Here is a 20468-nt window from a genome sequence, read left to right as displayed (position 1 = left end):
AATTGCAGTTTGAGGCACTTCCGTATTGGCTTCAAGAGAAACTGCGGGAGGTTGCCGCTTGTGTGGAACACTATATTAGATTTGTGCATTCATTCTTAAAGGGACAACAGCCTCAAACTTTTGACGCTTGTTTCATGTTAATAATAATAAAAAATATATTTTTTTAAATCACTCACTGCTTTTGACTAAATCCATTTTCGATCTTTAATATGAATCAATTTATATTTAATTCATAGAGTGAAGACTAAACAGTTAGATCAATCCATTTCTGTAGTATTTGAGTCCATGCCTCAACGAGTCAGGGCTGTTTTGGCAGCAAAAGGGGGATCAACACAATATGTTATGCCTGATCAGAGTATATATGTATATACACTGAACAAAATTATAAACACAAAATTTTTGTTTTTGCCCCCATTTTTCATGAGCTATGTCAATAAAAGAGTCAATATCTGGTGCGACCACCATTTGCCTTACGCAGAGCAACACATCTCCTTTGCATAGGAGTTGATCAGGTTGTTAATTGTGGCCTGTGGAATGTTGGTCTACTCCCCTTAAATGGCGGTGCGAAATTGCTGGATATACTTATACGCCAAAGAACACAAATCAGATTTGTGAACAATATTTGAGAGAAAAATGCCTTTTGTGTACATAGAAAAAAGTCTTAGATCTTTGAGTTCAGCTCATGAAAAATGGGGGCAAAAACAAAAGTGTTGCGCTTATAATTTTGTTCAGTTTATATAGTATCTAAAAAAGTGGGTCGCAACTTAATGACCATGGGAAAATGTGGGTCCCATGGCAAAACCAGCTGAGAACCCCTGCTCTAAAGCAAAATATTGTATATTTACTCCACTACAATTCCTAAAAATCATCTCTCTCCTCGTTACTTTGAATTGAGGAAATCATCACATGCTCTAATGTGCGACAGCGGTGTCCAATTGGTGAATGAGCTGATTCTTTTCAATGAGCCGGTTAAATCGGTTTGCAAATCGCACCGAACGATTAATTTGCGAATTACACTGATCCTATTGCAGCTGTTCTCAAGTTACTTGAGTTTCTAAAGGTTTCTCACCTAATTATCCGTTTAGAGTGAGTCTCCAGTTAACTGAAGTCACAAGACTGACGAAGACAAATTCTAGGATTGATTATTATAAATGAAAATCATATTTAGGTCACAACTGTCAGTAGTTTGTGGACAAAATCTGTTATAAAAGGGTGAGCTGTTTAAGGCAGACCACTGTAATGCTTGAAAGCAGAAAAGCCTAAATTCAATCTGTTCATCATATAAAGGAATCGTGTCTCTTCAGAAAATTTTCACTAAACCGCTTAATTCATATGGATTAGTTTAACGATCACTTTACGAACTTTTTGACGCATCAACATGTCAGTTGCATAGCTGCCAAAGGAAAGAAATCTTTATATCTTTATTTGTGTTCCGAAGATGAACGAAAGTCTCATGGGTTTGGAACGACATGAGGGTGAGTAATTAATGACAGAATTTTCATTTTTGGATGAAAGTACGTATCCTTTAACACATTTACTGGAGTAATATTTTAATAGTGTATCTGTACTTTTACTCAAGTACTTGATTTGTGTACTTCATCAACCACTGTTATGATTTTTTAGATTCATTTCTCTATCATTTATCATCCATTACTGATTATTAATTCGCAGACTTAATTAAAGAAACAAGAATGGACACTAGGGCTGGACCAGAGTATTCGAATATTCATTCGGCGGGTTGGTATTCGACTTTCAATTTTGGGATTCGAATATTCGTTGTTTTTGTCGCACACCCAGCATTCCCCTTTGAAACGGTTCTCATTCGCGCTTGAATATGTTTACACTATAAAATCTGGCGAAATACAATTTTTACAATTATCTTACAGCCTAGCTGTTTTTAATAGGATGGACAGTTGAGGAACCCAACCTCATTATACTTAATAAATGTATTTGCTTTTTCTTAGCCTAAGTGTTCCCTGCAACTGAGTATTCTCTGTCTGAGCGCACAACTGCCTGAGCTTGTATTTTGGGTTAAGCTGTGTTGGTTTGACATGGTTGGATGGTTGGAAAATGGAATAATAGAACAAAAATGTATTTGCCTTTTTACCCGTTAGGGATGTGACGGTGAGAAAATTTTCCCACACATTCAGTGTTTGTGCAGCTGTGAACGAATGACAGTGTGGCCTTAAGTATTTTACTTTCAGTTTAGAATTTGAGCCAATTCGGGGGCGGGTTGCTTGAATGGTGGGTTCCTTAGCCTATTATTCTTAATGAAAAGCACAACAAAACAGTACAATGACAAACTCCCTTAAATAGGCCCTTTTACATTTCACTTTGAAATTAAATCTTCTGCGATCATCTTCTGCGACTCCCGTTCGGCTCACGCTGCACGTTTAGTGCTATGTAGTTAATCTGTTCTCTAACTGAACTAAATGATTTTTACTAATAAAATATCAACACGATATCAACCGAAGCTTTGAATATTCAGTGTTGATTACTACCAAAGCCTCAAAGCTCAAAAAATGGTATTCAGACCAGCCCTAATGAACACCAACCTGTTTGTTCCTCAGTATCTTCATGTTTTATTCTGGATGGTTCTGGATAACTCATGTCTTCAATCTCCTCTTTAATAAACTCCATCTTTAACAGTCACACAGATTTCAGCTGCTACACCTGGAGTTTGTCCTTCTCTTGTAGGATGATGATATCTGCTAAATTAAAAAATAAGTTACTGAATTTATACTGAAATACTATTTATATTTAAATTAAGTGAACAAATGTGTTCTGTTGGAAATAGAGTATCTAGATACAGTTAGATATTAACTGTATTTTAAAATAAAGTTGTTTAATTTCTGTCCAACGTCTGGCAGAAATAACAGAACCATCAAGCTTCTTTGTTTTCACCTCATTCATTATGGTGATGTCTGAGATAGGGAATAGGGATGTGACAGTAAGGACATCTTCCCACCGGTCAATTGACCGATAATACCGGTATCACCGGCGGGGGGCTTTTAAAATCGCTCATTTTAAACCGAAAGTAAAATGCGCACGGCCGCTCAGGCATTCATAACGGAGCGGTGTGGAGCAAAGCGAGTGTTTTCTATGAATTCCTATGAAAGTTAAGCTTCCATAGCCATGAACTAAAAACGTGCCTGACTGGACAAGCACCGTGAATGACTGTGTGGCTGTGAATGAATGCCCGTGCGGCTGTGCTCATTTTACTTTCGGTTTAGAATTAGCTCCAATTCGGGGACGGGTTGCTTGAATTGTGGGTTCATTAGCCTATTATTCTTAATGAAAAACACAACAACAAAACAGTACAATGAAAAACTCTTTAAATAGGCGCTTTTACATCTCACTTTGAAACCAAATCTTCCGCGATCATCTTGTCTATCAGCTCCTCTCTCTCGCAATGAATGAAATCTGACTCTTGCTGCTGATGTGCTGCGACTCTCGTTCGGCTCACACTGTATTGAGCAGACACGTTCAGTTTTTAATTGTAGTGTCTGTTCTCTAACTGAACAAAATTATTGTATTACTATAAAAATCAAAACAACGGTGGGGGTGGTGCCGCGGTGGGCAAGTGATGTAACCGGTGTTTCGCCTGAACCAGCAACACCGACTAACGCAGCAAGCCTAGTGTATATGACATTCTTCTTTCAGACGAATACAATATCTACTATTTAACACGATTTCGTACGAATCAATACCTAACTTCCACCAGACCGCCTTTCGTATTCAACTGACAAAGAATGTGTAATGCCTCTTGCTATGTATTTTACTTTATAAAGTTTAAATATGGATACTTTTTCTCATATAAATGCATCCCTTCTCTTCAGAAGGCATTTATTAACCCCCCTGAGCCGTGTGGAGTATGTTTATAATGGATGGATGCACTTTTTTGGCCCCCCATTCACTGCCATTATAAAGTGTGGATTAGCCAGGATTTTTTAAAAATATAACTCTGACTGTATTCATCTGAAAGAATAATGTCATTTACACCTAGGATGGCTTGAGGGTGAGTAAATCATGGACTAATTTTTGGGTGAACTATCTCTTTAAGCATATTTTATTGGCGTCAAGAGGCAAAGTCTGTGAAAAACTCTCTTCCGACATATTACACTCTAATAATAAACAAGGACACACAACACATTTCATTACATTGGTCCTTAAACACGTAAATGTATTAATGTTAAACTCTAATCTAGAAATCTCTCACCTGCAGACTGGAAATACGGCATCCGGAGAAAATATTCCACATTTACCCTTCATTCACGATCATTAATTGGCACATATCATGACACCATTCCGTCGCTTTTGCATTCTGCCGACTGTCAGCCCTTCAAAATAAACTTGTTTCCATCTCTATATCTTTCAGTTTCTGTTGTCAGACAACGGGACGAATATGAAATAGTGACTGAAACGCGTCCCACACGTTAACCAGCCGTCACTTCCAAGCAGTTGCTCTTCACTAAAATCCTGATTAATAATCGAGACGTCTGACAAAATCACCATACACATAAGATAAAGACAGTTGCTTCGGCTGTATTCACACATTAAATGATCGCTCAGGTATGAAGCAGAATACCTATTGTCTTTCTTCTTCTGACAGACTCGACTGAATGCGCTGTTCCTCTCAGCCCTACTTTCTTCTGCGCATGCTCAGTACGCGCGATCATTCTTCTTAAAGGGGCCGCAAATTAAAGTAATAAAGTAAATTACATATAGGTAGGGCGCATTCTGGGTCTCTTAGTGCTAGTTATGATAGACATTTTGTAAGCTTTATATAAAGTTGTGGAGGAATTCCATTGAATAAATTTCAATTTCTATTCTCAGAACAAACATAACAACACAAACACAGCAGAAATATATAAAGGCTATTCACATAATCATGTTTAAACTATCATTAAGTTGATAAGAAAAACAGTCATTTCAACTAGTTACTGACCTGAAGCAGACATTGCTGAAGCGGTTTGAAATCGTCTTGGCAAGGTTTACTTAAGGAAACATGAAAATAAGCAGAGCCCCAATGACTCAATTAGAGCGCACTGCAGTTTCATTACAACAGATTTACATTTGAAAACTCTGGGAGAGCTGTAGAGCTGGGGCGGACTCAGGCACCCGCTGCCGGCCATCTTGTCACAGGCAGCTCGCTCAATCGTAACATTGTTTTCATATTGTTTGCTACAAACATCAGAGATGTAGTTATGAAACTGCATACTTATGAAAAGTTATTCACAATTTGTTCAAGCATCCATAATTATAGCCACGTTAATAACGTTTGTAAGAAACCAAACCATTTGTAAATCCGTCAAGATTTCAGTGAGATAAGAGCATTTGTGTTCATGCAGATCATCAGGTACCACAGAGCCCTGCCTGTGACAAGATGGCCGCCGGTGATGACGTTAGAGACTCCGCCGTAAGACATCTAGCCTTTATTATGGATATCTATGGTCCTAACACCCTAGTATAGTGATGGGGACACTATACTGTAACAAGCACCGTCCTTCGGATGAGACGTTAAACCGAGGTCCTGACTCTCTGTGGTCATTAAAAATCCCAGGATGTAGGAGTAGGGGTGTAACCCCGGCATCCTGGCCAAATTTGCCCATTGACCCCTGTCCATCATGGCCTCCTAATCATCCCCATATATATACGATTGGTCTAATCACTCTGTCCTTTCTCCACCAATCAGCTGGTGTGTGGTGGTCGTTCTGGCGCAATATGGCTGCCGTCGCATCATCCAGGTGGTGCTGCACATTGGTGGTGGTTGAGATTCCCCCCATCTATATGTAAAGTGCTTTGAGTGCCTAGAAAAGCGCTATATAAATGTAACAAATTGTAATAACAAATTATAGTACGTTTTATCATTGAAGAAATCAACTAGCTAGTCCCGAAACCGTATTGTCGCAAATCTGTCGTTCAACCACTTTGGTTAATGTCACGCAGGTAGTGGAGTAATAACTGCTTTTAATGAATTAGTTTCAGATTGAATTCATGCTAGATTTTCTGCTATAAATTATGAACATGGTATCTGAGGACAAATTCTTAGCTCTTATTTTGAGGTCTAATTTAGCTTTATTTCCAGATTCAATCATAGGCTACGTACTAGAGCACGTACGCACATGCACACTCTTCAAAAAAGGTGCTTTAAATCTCTTGACAAACTAAAACACAAATGACATTTGTATGTATTTAAAATAAAAGATATAGATTGTGCTAAATGTCAGCTTGCTTATTTTGCTCAAGATACAGATTTATTGAGTCCACATGTCATGCAAATAAGAAACTATGCTTTTATCCAACACAAGCTTGCAATGCTGTTTGCGAATGTTCGTTGGAACTATGGTTTCGGGAAACACTGACTCGTTGAACTATGTTGATAATGACGGAACTTGCGACCATAGATGGATAACAATGCTTTTGGGAAATGCACCCCTTTTGCACGGTTTATGTGACTTTTTCATGTGAATGTTGTAAATGTTGTTATAGGAAACATGCTGAAAGTCACTGCAGAAACAAGGTTGTGTTGTTGCAAAGTGCTGGGAGAGCAGAATAACTATAGTCTATGGCCTGTAAAGTACAGTATATACAGTGGGTACAGAAAGTATTCAGACCCCCTTAAATGTTTCACTCTTTGTTATGTCACTCTTTATATTGCAGCCATTTGCTAAAATCATTTAAGTTCATTTTTTTTCTCATTAATGTTTCTCATACCTAATACTTAGGACCGTGTGATATTTCAGTTTTTCTTTTTTAATAAATCTGCAAAAATGCTGTTTTTCTGTCAATATGGGGTGCTGTGTGTACATTAATAAGGAAAAAAATGAACTTAAATGATTTTAGCAAATGGCTGCAATATAACAGAGTGAAAAATTTAAGGGGGTCTGAATACTTTCCGTACCCACTGTAATACAGCAAATAATCAGATTTGGACTGACAGTGTGACCGTATAATGCATTCCTGCCTAAGTCATGCTCTAAATTTGAATAGATCATGCGCTTTATGACTTAAAATAGTCTAGAAAGTCAGTTGTGAAGTCCTGATGATTGTCCTGTAATTTATATTTACAACTTACCGCAGTACTGGGATATTTAACACCATTTGTAAATAATATAAATGATCAACGGTTTGTTTATTGTTTCATCTTTTACAGCTTCTATTATTTTCTCTGAACTGAATTTTGATTCTTTATTGTTCCTGTGCAGTCAATAATGAAGGATAAAAATGAACTCCAAACTCTTTGTATGATACAAGACCTGATCATTTGGGCTGATTTTATCATAATACATGTACATCCCAAACATCTTTATAACAGTATTAAGATAGAATGATTAAACTCATTAATGTGATTAAAACTAAAGTATACAACTAATTCTCTGTCATTAAATAGATTGATCAAGACAAATTTTTGTTTCTGTTTTATTTCTCATAATTGCAAGTACAATTAGAACACAATCTAGTGCACTTTGTAAATAAGTAAATTACATGAACATATCCAATTCAATAAAAAACATATTAAGCACACAGTCCATCCTGACAGAAATAAACTGTCTGTAGAGAAAAACTTTGCACTGTAAAGCCCCGTTTCCAACGAAATTACCCGGAACAATTTGTACCCGGAACTTTTTTCCCCCAGACCTGCTACTGTCTGCGTTTCCACTGTGGTCTAAAGTACCGTGAAGATTAGGCAAATTAGTCCAGAGACATGGGACTGCACGCAGCTGTACCTCCCAGTCACCGGCGGACAGTAATCATTTTTGTGCTATACTGTCTGCAACAATAACAAGTATGGAGGAGATGCAAGCAGTGCTGCTTTTGATAGTTATGTATTGGTTTACTAAAGATGTAATTAACAAAACAGCAAAAAAGAGACGAGCACTGATACTAAAGCGTATTCTGAAAGCTCATAAAGCAAGATTTAAAATAAGACAACGTATGTTTTAATCAGCTATTATGGACATTGACCGTGCGATTGAGGAGACAACGCATGCCATCGGACAGAAAGAGCAAGACTGATATTTACTGAACACAGAACAAACCTCGCAAAAGACTTTTAAAAATGCCGGTTGAAATAAAATGCTGCGTAGAGTCAACCAATCAGCATGTTCAGCGCCCGAGTCCCACCCCCGAAAGTTTTGGAACTTTGAAAAAGTACTACCTCGCGAGCAGGACCGTTTGGAGGGGGAAACATTTACCTGGACCCCTTCATTTAGACCCTGGTTCCTGCGGTCGAAACAAAACGAGTAGCACCCCAAAGTTCCTGCGGTGGAAACACGGCTTAAGAGTTGTTGACTGGTGAAGATTTAACACTTTAGGTATTTCCAAGCTTTTCACATTGTAAGGCCCACCCAATCAGCCCAATGATCCACACAATGGACTTCAATTGCAACCAATACAGACGTTCAATTGAACGTCCACAGCAATGCAGTTTCAAAGGGCTTTGAACTTGAAGTGCTTAAAATGGTAGTGCGCGATCCCAGCTGATGAATAGGGTCTTATCTAGCGAAACGATCTGTCATTTTCTAAAAAAAAAATTCTAATGTATATATTTTCTAACCACAACTGATCGTCTTGTGCTGGTCTGCAATGAGCCAGGCATTACGTAGCGTACGTTGAAAAGGTCATGCCGAACGTGGGCGGAAGTACCGCCCAATTGTTTACAAAGCGAACGTTCGAAGACTATTACAAACGCTTTTTTAACAAAACAGGTAAAACAATGATAAGTTAAATACTAAATATGTCATTCAGCATACAATAAAATTTGAACTATCTTCCTTCTCTAAACTTTTAAACAATGGGGCAGTATTTCAGCCCACGTTCGGTGTAACCTTTTCGACGGACATTACGTAATGCCTGGCTAGTTGCAGACCAGCACAAGACGATCAATTGTGGTTAGAAAGTATATACATTTGATTTTTTTTTTTTAAATGACTGATCGTTTCGCTAGATAAGTGTTTTCCTCAAAAAACTTTATTTCTTTTCCACTGAAGAAAGAAAGACATGGACATCTTGGATGGCATTGGGGTGAGTAAATTATCAGATATGTTTCATTTTGAGGTAAACTAATCCTTTAATTACTGTATTTGCATTATTGTAAGGGTAGGTTTAGGGTTTAGCAAATTTATTTATTGTTATTGTATTGTGAGATTTTGCCTCAGTTCCTACCATTGCTGTACCCCTTCTAGCCACAACTCTTCTTCTCCGTTTTTAGTGTATCTCTGTGGCAGAATTACAGCGCCACATACTGGCCTGTATACTACATCGTTTTGAGTCGGTTTCAGTGCTCCCGAGTGTATTTCTTGAAACGAGGGGAAAAAAAAAGATTGGATAGGGAAAGCTCTGGCTTTATTTCGACGGGGCCTCAGAGTCATGTTATGTCAAAGAAACAATCAAATAAAGTAATATGTGTCAATGCATATTGAAACAATCGAATCAAGTTATTTGCATGAGCGCATTTTGCTGATTATTGCCTTTCATTCACTTAAATAATGATGTTTGTGTGGTCACAGTTTCATCCTATATGTCTGATACGATTGACCATTATTATGTAGCCCATATCTTGGATAAGATTCCTAAAGGTTTCACACATACAGCACACACTACAGACATGTATAAACGTGGATTACAAGTCTTAAACTTATACATTTCACTTAACAATTTAAAATATAATCTGCTTGTACAATAAACTATAGTAAAATGTATTAACATTTCTCGACAGAAAGGTTTTTGCAGGTTTTAATAAAATGTTATTTAATAACTTATGTTATTTAGTAGTCATAAGCATATTTCCAGTACATGCCTCAGGCTTGCATCGCCAACTCAATCTCATCAGAATCCTCGGCAAACTTCGGCATGAACCGGCTCATTCAGCTCTTTTTGAGTCAGATGTGCTACTTCGGCTTTTGCATCTTGCGTCATCATCCCAGAACTAACGTTCGATTCAGTTTGTTTAATTTGTTCAAGAACTGAACATCACTTATGCCGAGTTCAGACTGCACGATTTTCAAACTGGTCGAATCACTGCTCTATTCACACTGCATGACTATCTGTGGTAGCATTCAGTCACTGCTGTGTTCACACTTCACGATGGATCGGCGACAGGGGTTTTCACACTGCATGACTGTACAAGAGGAAAAATCGGCGACAGCTCCGCAAACTACGTTTCATAAGCAAACACGCGCGAGAAGTGACAAGGAAACAACACGAGATCACGCATGAGTTCTCATGTGAGACTGGAATTGTTATTAAAAAATGTAGACTGCAGAAAGCTTGCAATCCAAATGGTCTGTGCGCTGATTTTCAGCGAAAAGGAGAAAAAGAAAAAAGATTACGGTGGAGGAAATGGTTGGAGACACAGGGAACAATGCAGAGAGAGTTTGAGGTAAATAAATAATTTTGCACCTTGCTGCTGTTGCAGCTGGTCATGTAAATGTTTGTGCTTGGTTTCTGTTTGATGTAATTGTAAATGTATCTATTAAAATACGGATATTATGGTCTATAACTCCTCCCCGAACCTCCCGCTGCCCAGTATTTTGCTCTCTCATTGGCTGTCGGTCATCGCCGATGTATTTTCAGTCAGAACACATTTCACACAGCAGGAGTTTGAATCACTGACAGGTCCAGATATTTAGCATGCCAAATATCTTGCGGGCGTCTGCGATTCTCTCTGATCGCGTCTTTGATCATTCACACCATGTGACGTCACCCATGCACGAGCACCGATTTGCCAAAGATTTCAGGTATTTGTCAGTGATTTCGCAAAACCTGTCGGCAAGTCAAAATCGGGCAGTCTGAATTTGGCATAATGCAGACGCTTCTACAAACATTTGTGAAAGAATGGGTCGCTCTCAGGAGCTCAGTGAATTCAAGCGTAGTACTGTGATAGGTTGCCACCTGTGCAATAAGTCCATTTGTGAAAATTTCTCACTACTAAATATATCCACGGTCAACTGAATGAACCTCCAAGTGTTCTTTTAGATGCAATGATGAAATAAAATCTTTCCCACACTGATCACAGTTGAATGGTTTTTCTCAAGAGTGACGGATCAGATGTTTTCTGAAACCTGTTGGATCTTTGAAACTCTTCTCACACTGAGTGCAGTAGTATGGCTTCTCTCCAGTATGAACTCGCTCATGTGATTTCAGGTGTCCAGACTGAGTGAATCTCTTGTCACAGTATGAGCACTTGTAAGGTTTTTCTCCAGTATGAATTCTCTGGTGCCGTTTCAGTTCACAAGTTGTAGTAAAGCTCTTCCCACAGTCAAGATTCAAGATTCAAGAGTTTTATTTGTCACATACACAGTTATATACACAATATACAACTGGCAGTGAAATGTAAACAGGTCCCAGTCACAACACACATGATCTTTCACTCCATCATGTGTTTTCTGGTGGTCTTTAAAATGATCCAGTCGTGAAAAACTCTTTCCACAGAGAGAACACACATGAGGTCTCTCTTCCGAATGAACTTTCATGTGTGATTTTAGATATGATGATGAAGTAAAATCTTTACCACACTGATCACAATTGAATGGTTTTTCTCCAGAGTGATGGAGCAGATGGTAACTGAGATTTGATGATTGATTAAAACTCTTTCCACACTGAGTGCATGTATACGGTTTCTCTCCAGTGTGAATTCTCATGTGTTTGCAAAAGTTTCCTTTATGTGTGAAACTCTTTCCACACTGAGAGCAGGTGTGCAGCTTATTAGCTTTTGTTCTTTGAGTTTTGATGTCACAGAGTTTCTTTACATCATTTAGTTTGTGTTGTTGCTCCTTCACCTCCATCTGATCTAAAATAAACATAAAGTTGTCAGAATTAGTTCAATGAGGTTAAATGTGAAAATTAAAAACACTCAGCAGAAAACAAGACATACATTTCTGTGTGAGTATCAAGTATCTTTGATGTGCAATACGATTAAAACCAAGTTATGATCTGTGGTGGACAGTAACAATGTATTTTTACATTGTTACATTACTTAAGTAAATTTTTCAAGTATCCGAGTATTTTTATTTAAAAAATTTTTTACAATATTGTACTTTTTAGTTCAATTGTACGCCCCGAACGTTTCATTGCGATTACACTGATCTGATTGCAGCTGTTCTCGAGTTAACAACTCACAGAATCATCCGTTCAGAGCGAGTCTCCAGTTAAAGGGATAGTTCACCCAAAAATTGTAATTAGCCTATAATTTTAATTACTTCCGGCAGATTTCAGTACACAATACGACGGAAAAGTAACCCTTGAACCCGTGAAGCATGCGTTTTGACGAACGCAGAACCTCAGATGATAGAGCGACTCGTGTACCGCCGGAAGCTAGTTATTTTAGTCTATAAAGTTTTAAATATGGATATTTTTCTTACACAAACGCATCACTTTGCTTCAGAAGGCCTTTATTAACCCCCCGGAGCCGTGTGGAGCTGTTATATGATGGATAGAAGCACTTTTATGGACTTCAAAACAGAAACAACCCTTCACTGCCATTATAAAGCTTTGAAAAGTCAAGACATTTATTAATAGAACTCCAATTTTATTAATCTGAAAGAAGAATGCCATAAACACTTAGGATTTTAATTTAACAATTTATTACAAGTTTCAAGTATACTTAAATATAAAAATATAAAATAATTACACCTAACCCAACTACAATAGGCCTAAATTAACACTAAATAACAGTCACTGTACTAATAACAGCAAAGCAGTCTGTATTAGAGATCGACCAATATGGGTTTTTCTATAGCCAATGCCGATTTTTAGAAGTCAGGGTCAGCCGATGGCTATGTGCTGCTGATTTTTAGGGCTGAGATCTTGAAGTTTTCTCCTTCATTGGCATACTAAAATGTCACATTAATAATAAGTGGATGCACAACATTTCTAAACTTAACTTCATTTATTGAACACTGACATGAACCATCTCTCGAATCTTAATTTTGTACACTGCACGGTATTAAAATTATTTTAAAAAATAAGTATTTTACAGAGTGGCATTTATATTTAGTCCTCTTAACAGCATGAAAAGCAATAGTTTTATTCAATGGATTTTATAGACTGTTGTATAGCTTCGAGTTTCGCGAGCCTGCATTAACTCAGCACTGATTAAAAACTTGGATCACGTTCAAGAGATCTGGCTACATTACTCACTGCTGCAAAACATGTAAATAGATGGCGCTCTCCAGAGCGCAAACACAAATGTGCAAATCTGCACATGTTTGTTTCTGTTTCGCCAGTATATTACAGTATCAACTGAGGGTGCTTTTGCTTGCGTTTGAGGTTGCTTCAGCCTTGTTTATACTTTCCGCGTGTCTCCGATGACTGGGCTCAACGCGCACGACCGCCAAGTCCATGTTGACATAATTTTTGCCGGGCACACTCTCGCGGACACGTCGAGTATAAACAAGGCTAGCCTGTCATACACTGTTCTGAGCTGCTCCAGGAGTTAGGACGAGTGTGTCTCCAGGAGTCTGTCTCCGAGCACAGTGCTGTCTGTGAGCGGGGCGGAGTAACATAGCCCTCGCCCTCAATCACGCTGCTGTCACTTTAAGAGCGAACACGGTTACAGTTACATGCAGTTGCACAAACGTTCACTCGCGAGTTACGACGGGGTTTACGTGCACTCGTCAAGACGGTCATTTAGTACATACATTTGTGTGTATCTGACCATTTCAGCGCAATTTGTACTCGCAAGCTTTTTGTGAGATGGCGTGTGTGCGTGCGCGCGCGTGCACGGTCTGGAGAGCGTGCGAGTGCTGAGCGGTTTGAACACTGGCAAGACTTAAAAATAAATGCAAATGGTAAACTTTAGTGACGATGCGACACTGCCTCGATTGTGCAAAGTGGCAAATCCTGTGTCAACTGTGCAGCTCAATTTTAGTGCAGATGCGATGATGTGAAGCCATTTGAGCATTTTGAAAGGGAGAGAGAGAGCGCGCGCACGCGGTGATTCACTCGCGCTGTTTGACTTGCGTCTCACAGAAAGTTTTCAAATGACTGCGCAAGTTATTTTTATATAGAAATATGAATTGTACCTCACCTTCAGCATTATAATTATTTTACCCGCGCTGGAAAGAGAATGAGACGGTGTCGCTGCATATCATGCCCTAGCTCTCACGGCAGGTGCGGGTTTATGTGTCGTCAGCATGAGATCGGTTCATGAGATCGGCCTTTTTGGAGACCGCCGATCAATCATCCCAAAGCGATTATCGACCGATCGAGATCGGTTGCCGATCAATCGGAGCACCCCTACTAAACACGGATATCGGCCGATGCGGATATATTAAAAAATGACAAATATCAACCCGATATATATCGGTCAACCTCTAGTCGGTATTCTTGGTATGCTACGAACCAGCTTCAAGGTTCAGCCTTATTTTGCAGAACTATGACTATATTCTCTGATTAAATATTTTAGAACGCAACACCTTATTGTTTCCATGGTGACGCATCATGCTTCTCATATGACAGATCAGCCGTATCAGGTTTATTTCATTTTTTTCTTTTTTCTTAAAAATATTCACAAACTAATTAACTATGTCAGAAACTGTCTGATATTCTGATTTTCAAATATGTGTGAGTGAATGTGTGTTAGTTGATCTATAATGAGCGATGGGCTTCGCCATGCACCTCAGAGAATCGGATACGTCGGATTTACAACACGTAACTTGTCCACGTCTCACGAAATACATGAAAGTAAGTGACCGCTGAACTGGGAAAAGAATAGAGTAAACTATATAGTTACTATATAATGTGTATCTGATATGAATAAAACACGTAGTCAAATTATAACTGTCTGAAAGGATTGTTATTGCCGCTTCCATAGACATCAGTGTATATTTTTTTGCTAGTGCTTATGAGCATTTAAATGTCTGAAACCTAAAATAAACATGATGTGTTTGAAAACACTTAATAGTTAGATATGTGACGAGCGCTGAGCGCGTCTGTCTCTGGCTCGGCGCCAGCCAAAGCGCGAAAGCACACACCCTCCCGCGGACGGAGTTTGCTCGTGGAGTTTACAGCCATATCGCCCAGCCCTATTACAACTGCTATCCACCTTTTTCCTACACCTCATGACGCTTTGCATGAATTATGGGTGTAACTTCTGTTATACTGTAAACAATCAGCGAAAGGTGTGCTCTATAAATGCAATAAGCATTGACAAACTGGGTACAATGTGACATTATTCTACTCACCCTTCAACCATTGAATATTAAAAGTAAATTTGTCAGTGTTCAAGCATTAACAAATTACCACAACAGACCATGAATCAACCCAAAAACTTGATTATGTCTTCAACTAATGACAGAATTTACATTTTTGCGTGAACTATCCCTTTTAATACTTTTACTGGAGTAATATTTTAATAGAATACATGTACTTTTACTGAAGTACATCCACCACTGCTTATGATCATTTAGATGCATTTCTCTATCATTTATCATCCATATACTGATTATTATTTCACAGCTACTAAAGAAGTCAATAATGAAGAATCAAGAATGGACACCAACCTATTTGTTCCTCAGTATCTTCATGTTTTATTCTGGATGGATCTGGATAACTCATGTCTTCAATCTCCTCTTTAATAAACTCCATCTTTAACAGTCACACAGATTTCAGCTGCTACACCTGGAGTTTGTCCTCCTCTTGTAGGATGATGTGATGTGATTGGTGAATTGTTGTGGGAGGGGCTTCACTGCAGGTGTGAACTGTGATCACTGTGAGATACTGACGCCCACAGGACCAGATCTGGACAAATCAAAGATAAGTTACTGAATTTACACAGGGTTACTTTACAGGTGAACACACGTTTTCTGTCAGGAATATGGAGTATTTTGATATAAGTTAGATATTAATTGTATTTAAAATCAGGTTTATTCAACTCCTGTACAAAGTCTGAGAGAAACAACAGGACCATCATGTTTAGCTGAGCTGCTGAAAAGCCTCTTTGTCTCCAAAAGTTCCCTGTTTTCACCTCATTCATTATGCTGATGTCTGAGATCTTCTGTAAAGTGGCACATTAAGCACATTTTATTGGTGTCAACAACTGAGACTGAATTTTTTATACCGAAATTTGTACAAAGATGATTCTCAACTATGTTATGAAAGATATAACAGAATGATTTGATATATAATTTTTCTTTTATGCAATATGCATGTAAAATGTCCATAAGCGGGTTTTCCCATTATATACAATGTATCTACTTTGCATATGAATGTGCTCTTGATGAAACAAGTAATGAAAAAAAAAAATAAGTGTAATGATTAGAGTAGTAATTGGCAAGATTTTCATAATAATATCTAATATTTCATAGGAATATTGCAATATAATTTCTTCCTCTATTCACTTGTGATTTAAGTCCTGGTTTCCTCTACAGTGGACATGTATGAAATCTGTCCTTTTTCATAAAAGAAACTCATATTTTGATTTGATAACATTTCCCTGAGATGTTGATTTATGACAAACAATTTACAAATGACAAACAAAAAAAAAAGTGTCAGATTTAAATTATAATTACAAAATATTTCCATAAGAGTGCAAAATTTGATCACTATTTAATTGTGAAACTTTCAAACATTTGGTATCTCAGTAAAGTCACGGCATCCAAACTGTGACATGTATGACGTCAGAGAAATTCACTAAAATATCATGTCCACAGAAGACAAAAGTCTATTCCTGGATCCCAAGAGGATATTTTAACACTCTAAAACGGGAAACACAACGCATTTCATTACATTGGTCCTAAACATGTAAACTCTGGAGCTGATTCATGTTAAACTCTGTAATCCAAGAAACATCTCTCACCTGCAGACTGGAAATATAAGGCATCTGAAAGAAATATTCCACATTTTTGTCCTTCATTCACGATCGTCAACAGCTTCGTACTCTCAGCTCTCATGTCGTCTCTCGCGCTTGGCGCTTCTCTCTTCTGCGCATGCTCAGTGTGCGTCATTATTCTTAAAGGGGCCGCATATTCTTAAACAGGCGCGGTCCCAGAATCAAGGTTGAGATGGGTATAAACCAAGCGGCCTCCCACAGTTTCTCTTGAAGCCAATACGGAAGTGCCATATACTGCAATTCATCGACTGGCCGCTAGGGACAGGCTCCAGAAGGGAGCAGAATCTCATTGAGCCCCATGTTAAAATGGCCAACTTTGCATCAGAATAAAATATGTTTACAGCCTGGTACAAATTGTGGTTTTGGTCTATAAGGGTAATTTTGCCCTTCATGACAACTGTGAGGGGGGTGAATTTTTTTATAACTCATTCGCTTACATTATATAAAGCATTAAAGTTCTGCATAATTAAGGGCGTGGCCACTTCGAGTGACAGGTGTATAGCCATTTATCTGCTGTATGTTAGTCATAAGTTGGAGGCTTGAACATTTTGAGTTTACTTGCTTCATTCGCACGTGACATTCACTACACAACAGACAACCATGGGAGGGGCTTCTGCCAGCCGGCTCGTCTCGTTGTGAAATGGCTGACATGGATTGTTTTAAAATATGGCGAATAAGCTCAATTTGCTGGCTTTGACTAACATGTAGTCTCAATAGGCTATGTATAGCTCAAATTGAGTAGAGCGTTTACAGATCCGGGTATCCACATATGATTTTGTCCTCATTGTTGTCCCCACAAATTCTGGCCAAAATATATTTTAAATATATGGTAAATGTATGTTGTAAACAGTGAAATATATCGATAAGTTTGATGAAATATATTTTTGAAAGTGAAAATATATTTGGTTCCAGCCTTCATACACCAAAATATATTTCAAAATGTATTTCAGAGGAAAGAAAATACATTTTCAATCGTATAGTAGCCTACATAGACAAAATACAAATGTGGATGGAACATAGCATAGTAGTGATCAAAACCTAAACTAGATTTTGTATCCATCATTTAAAATGTGTTAGAAGTATTTTAAACCCTTACAGGAAAAAACACATGAATTATCTGTGTTTTCCACGTTAATCACTTTTGTCCACACATGATGTCCCCAAAATACAGAGCGATTGATCACTGTGCAGTCAGAAGAATCCTCACAAATGTAATTTTTTTTAAATTATTTGTTAATTGTTTTTTTTGTAATTTTATGCAAGTTTAATATGACAATTATACCATTTAAATGTACATCAAATAAAAATGTAAATATAAATTTACATTTATGCATTTAGCAGACACTTTTATCCAAAACTGAGGAGGCAGAGAAAAACACAGAAAGTGCCTGAAGTACCAAGTTTTGGACATTGCACAGAGCATCATACGCTAGGGCAGGGAATAAGGAAAATTATTAAAACATTTTTTTAATAAAAATGGCTAGATGTATGACGTTAAGAACTGCGTCATCATTTGTGCGCACAGACTTTGGACTACTGCGCATGCGCCTCATTTTGCTCTAATGGTCGACTACCAGCGGGAGTTCTCAGAAGAAAAGGTAAGAGCTATAAATTTTATTTGAGTCATCATTTTTTGCATGCTATGTTAATTGTCACTTTATCTATTGTCTTTTCAAGGTTTTGTAACATTTGTTCAATTTAATGCAGCGTTTGGTTCATTTGCTGACAATCTCCGGTGAGCTGTAACATTACTGAGGTAACGTTAACATTAACGTAAAATTTAGATAAATCTTTAGATTTCCATTGTAGTTATCTTTCATTTGGACACTTAGCAAAAATGACACAAAAATCAATTACATATTTGAGCCTGTTACTGATATCATCAGTGGAGCCTGTATACCTTTGCTGTATTTAAATATTAAAGATACATTTGTTAATTCTAGCTGCATGTTATTTACTCACTATATTTTAAATTGTTAAGTGACATTTATAAGATTAAGACTGGTTTATTCTTTCCATATAGACTACTTCAGACATGTAACATATCCACATTTATGCATGTCTGTAATGTGTGCTATATGTGTGAAACTTTTAGGAATCTTATCCAAGATGTGGGCTACTCAATATTGGTCAATTGTATCCGAAATAAGGGATGAAACTGTGACCACACAAACATCATTAATTTAAGCAGGCGCGGAGCTGTGGCCCGTCCAATCAGAAATTCACAAAAAAAATTATAAATACAATGTATAGTTATACATATACTACTGTATGTGGTGTATTATCAATAACATGTTATGTTAAAAACAGTAAAATTATAAGCAAGCCTGATCACTATTTAAAGAGTTAAGTCAACATCAACGTAGCACCATTGCAATCTGGCGCGAACAACGCTAACGTTCGCTAGCAGTCTCATGGCATCTTGATTTTGCTTTAGTTAAAGCTACACTGTGTGATATTTTCCCCCATCTAGTGGTGAACTTGTATATGACCATCCAGTGAATTTTAGTTTCTGTTCTGTTCAATTCCGATTTCGTTTTAACTCCTACGGTGGCCGATTTAGTCCAAGATTAATATGGCTTCCAGTTCGACCTCGTCCACATTCGACACGGTGCCTGTGGGATATTCTGTGCGCAGTGGGATGGTTGGAACTCAACTGGCCTAATTATTCGGCTAGAAAGAACTGCAGCTAATCCAGAGTGAACTTTGATGATAGTAATGTTTATTCAGTCATCCAATTGCAAGGCATAAACAGGTTTGCATGGATATGTACATAAATGTGGTTTCTGTGAGAGAACAAATTAGGATGGTAAATATACATGATAATGACATGACAGAATATACAAAGTTAAGAACTGTATAACTATACTTATAAGTTACATTTGTATAATGTAACCGTAAACCAGAGCTTATTGTACCACATATAGGCGCTAAATGCAGCTGCATTAAAAGGAGCGGAGCTGCCGCTGCTAACAAGCGGTGTCCGGTTACAAAAGTGTGTGCGCAGGTTTAGCTCTGTATAACAAGTGTTAATATGCCGATCAGACCTGATACATATTTCCATCAACATACATTACAAGCAAATATTTTCTATAAACGAATAAACATTGTTAATAACTGAATGACTATTCAAATATAGGTGAGCATTACGCTATTGTATGTTGACACAAAAATACTTCTGAGGTAACATCAACTGAATTACATGATGACACACTCTGAAACACATCCACAATGACAATAACTATTATTACTTACGGAGTTATTAACGCACAGAAATACCACACAAGGAAAAACAGACTTTTGAGGAATAAACAAGCCAGGAAAACTCCGTATAACTCTGTTACTGGAGCTGCTGAGATGAAAACTCTCTGCGCATGCACCAGACAAGTCTGAACAAGTTGACGCGCACAGTGTTAAAACCGGTTAAAACGCCAAAGGCGAAGCTTGAATTTACGGGTATGTCCCTCTTTGGCTAATGTACTTTCAAGATGGAGGGGCAACATTGCGACCACCGTTAGATCCCATTACCTTATGTATTTTCAATGGCATATTATAAACTTACGAGAATACTTTATTACTTGAAAGAAGTAAATATACATTAATGAGCACATATATTTTTGAAAGAACTAAGTGT

The 20468-nt window shown here is 37.8% G+C and overlaps 1 long non-coding RNA gene across 1 annotated transcript; it reads right to left on the bottom strand.

Moving 5' to 3' along the window:
- Positions 1–7428: 7428 nt before the first annotated feature.
- LOC307130004 lies at positions 7429–17293 on the bottom strand. Its single transcript, XR_013816984.1, has 3 exons — positions 16802–17293; positions 15507–15744; positions 7429–11794 (listed from the first exon to the last, which is right to left on the bottom strand). It is a non-coding gene; the product is annotated as an uncharacterized lncRNA (long non-coding RNA).
- Positions 17294–20468: the final 3175 nt, after the last annotated feature.

Source organism: Gobio gobio (assembly GCF_949357685.1).
Source record: "Gobio gobio genome assembly, chromosome: 8".
In the NCBI taxonomy this organism is placed as follows: domain Eukaryota; kingdom Metazoa; phylum Chordata; class Actinopteri; order Cypriniformes; family Gobionidae; genus Gobio; species Gobio gobio.
This window is presented reverse-complemented; position numbering and strand designations above follow the sequence as displayed.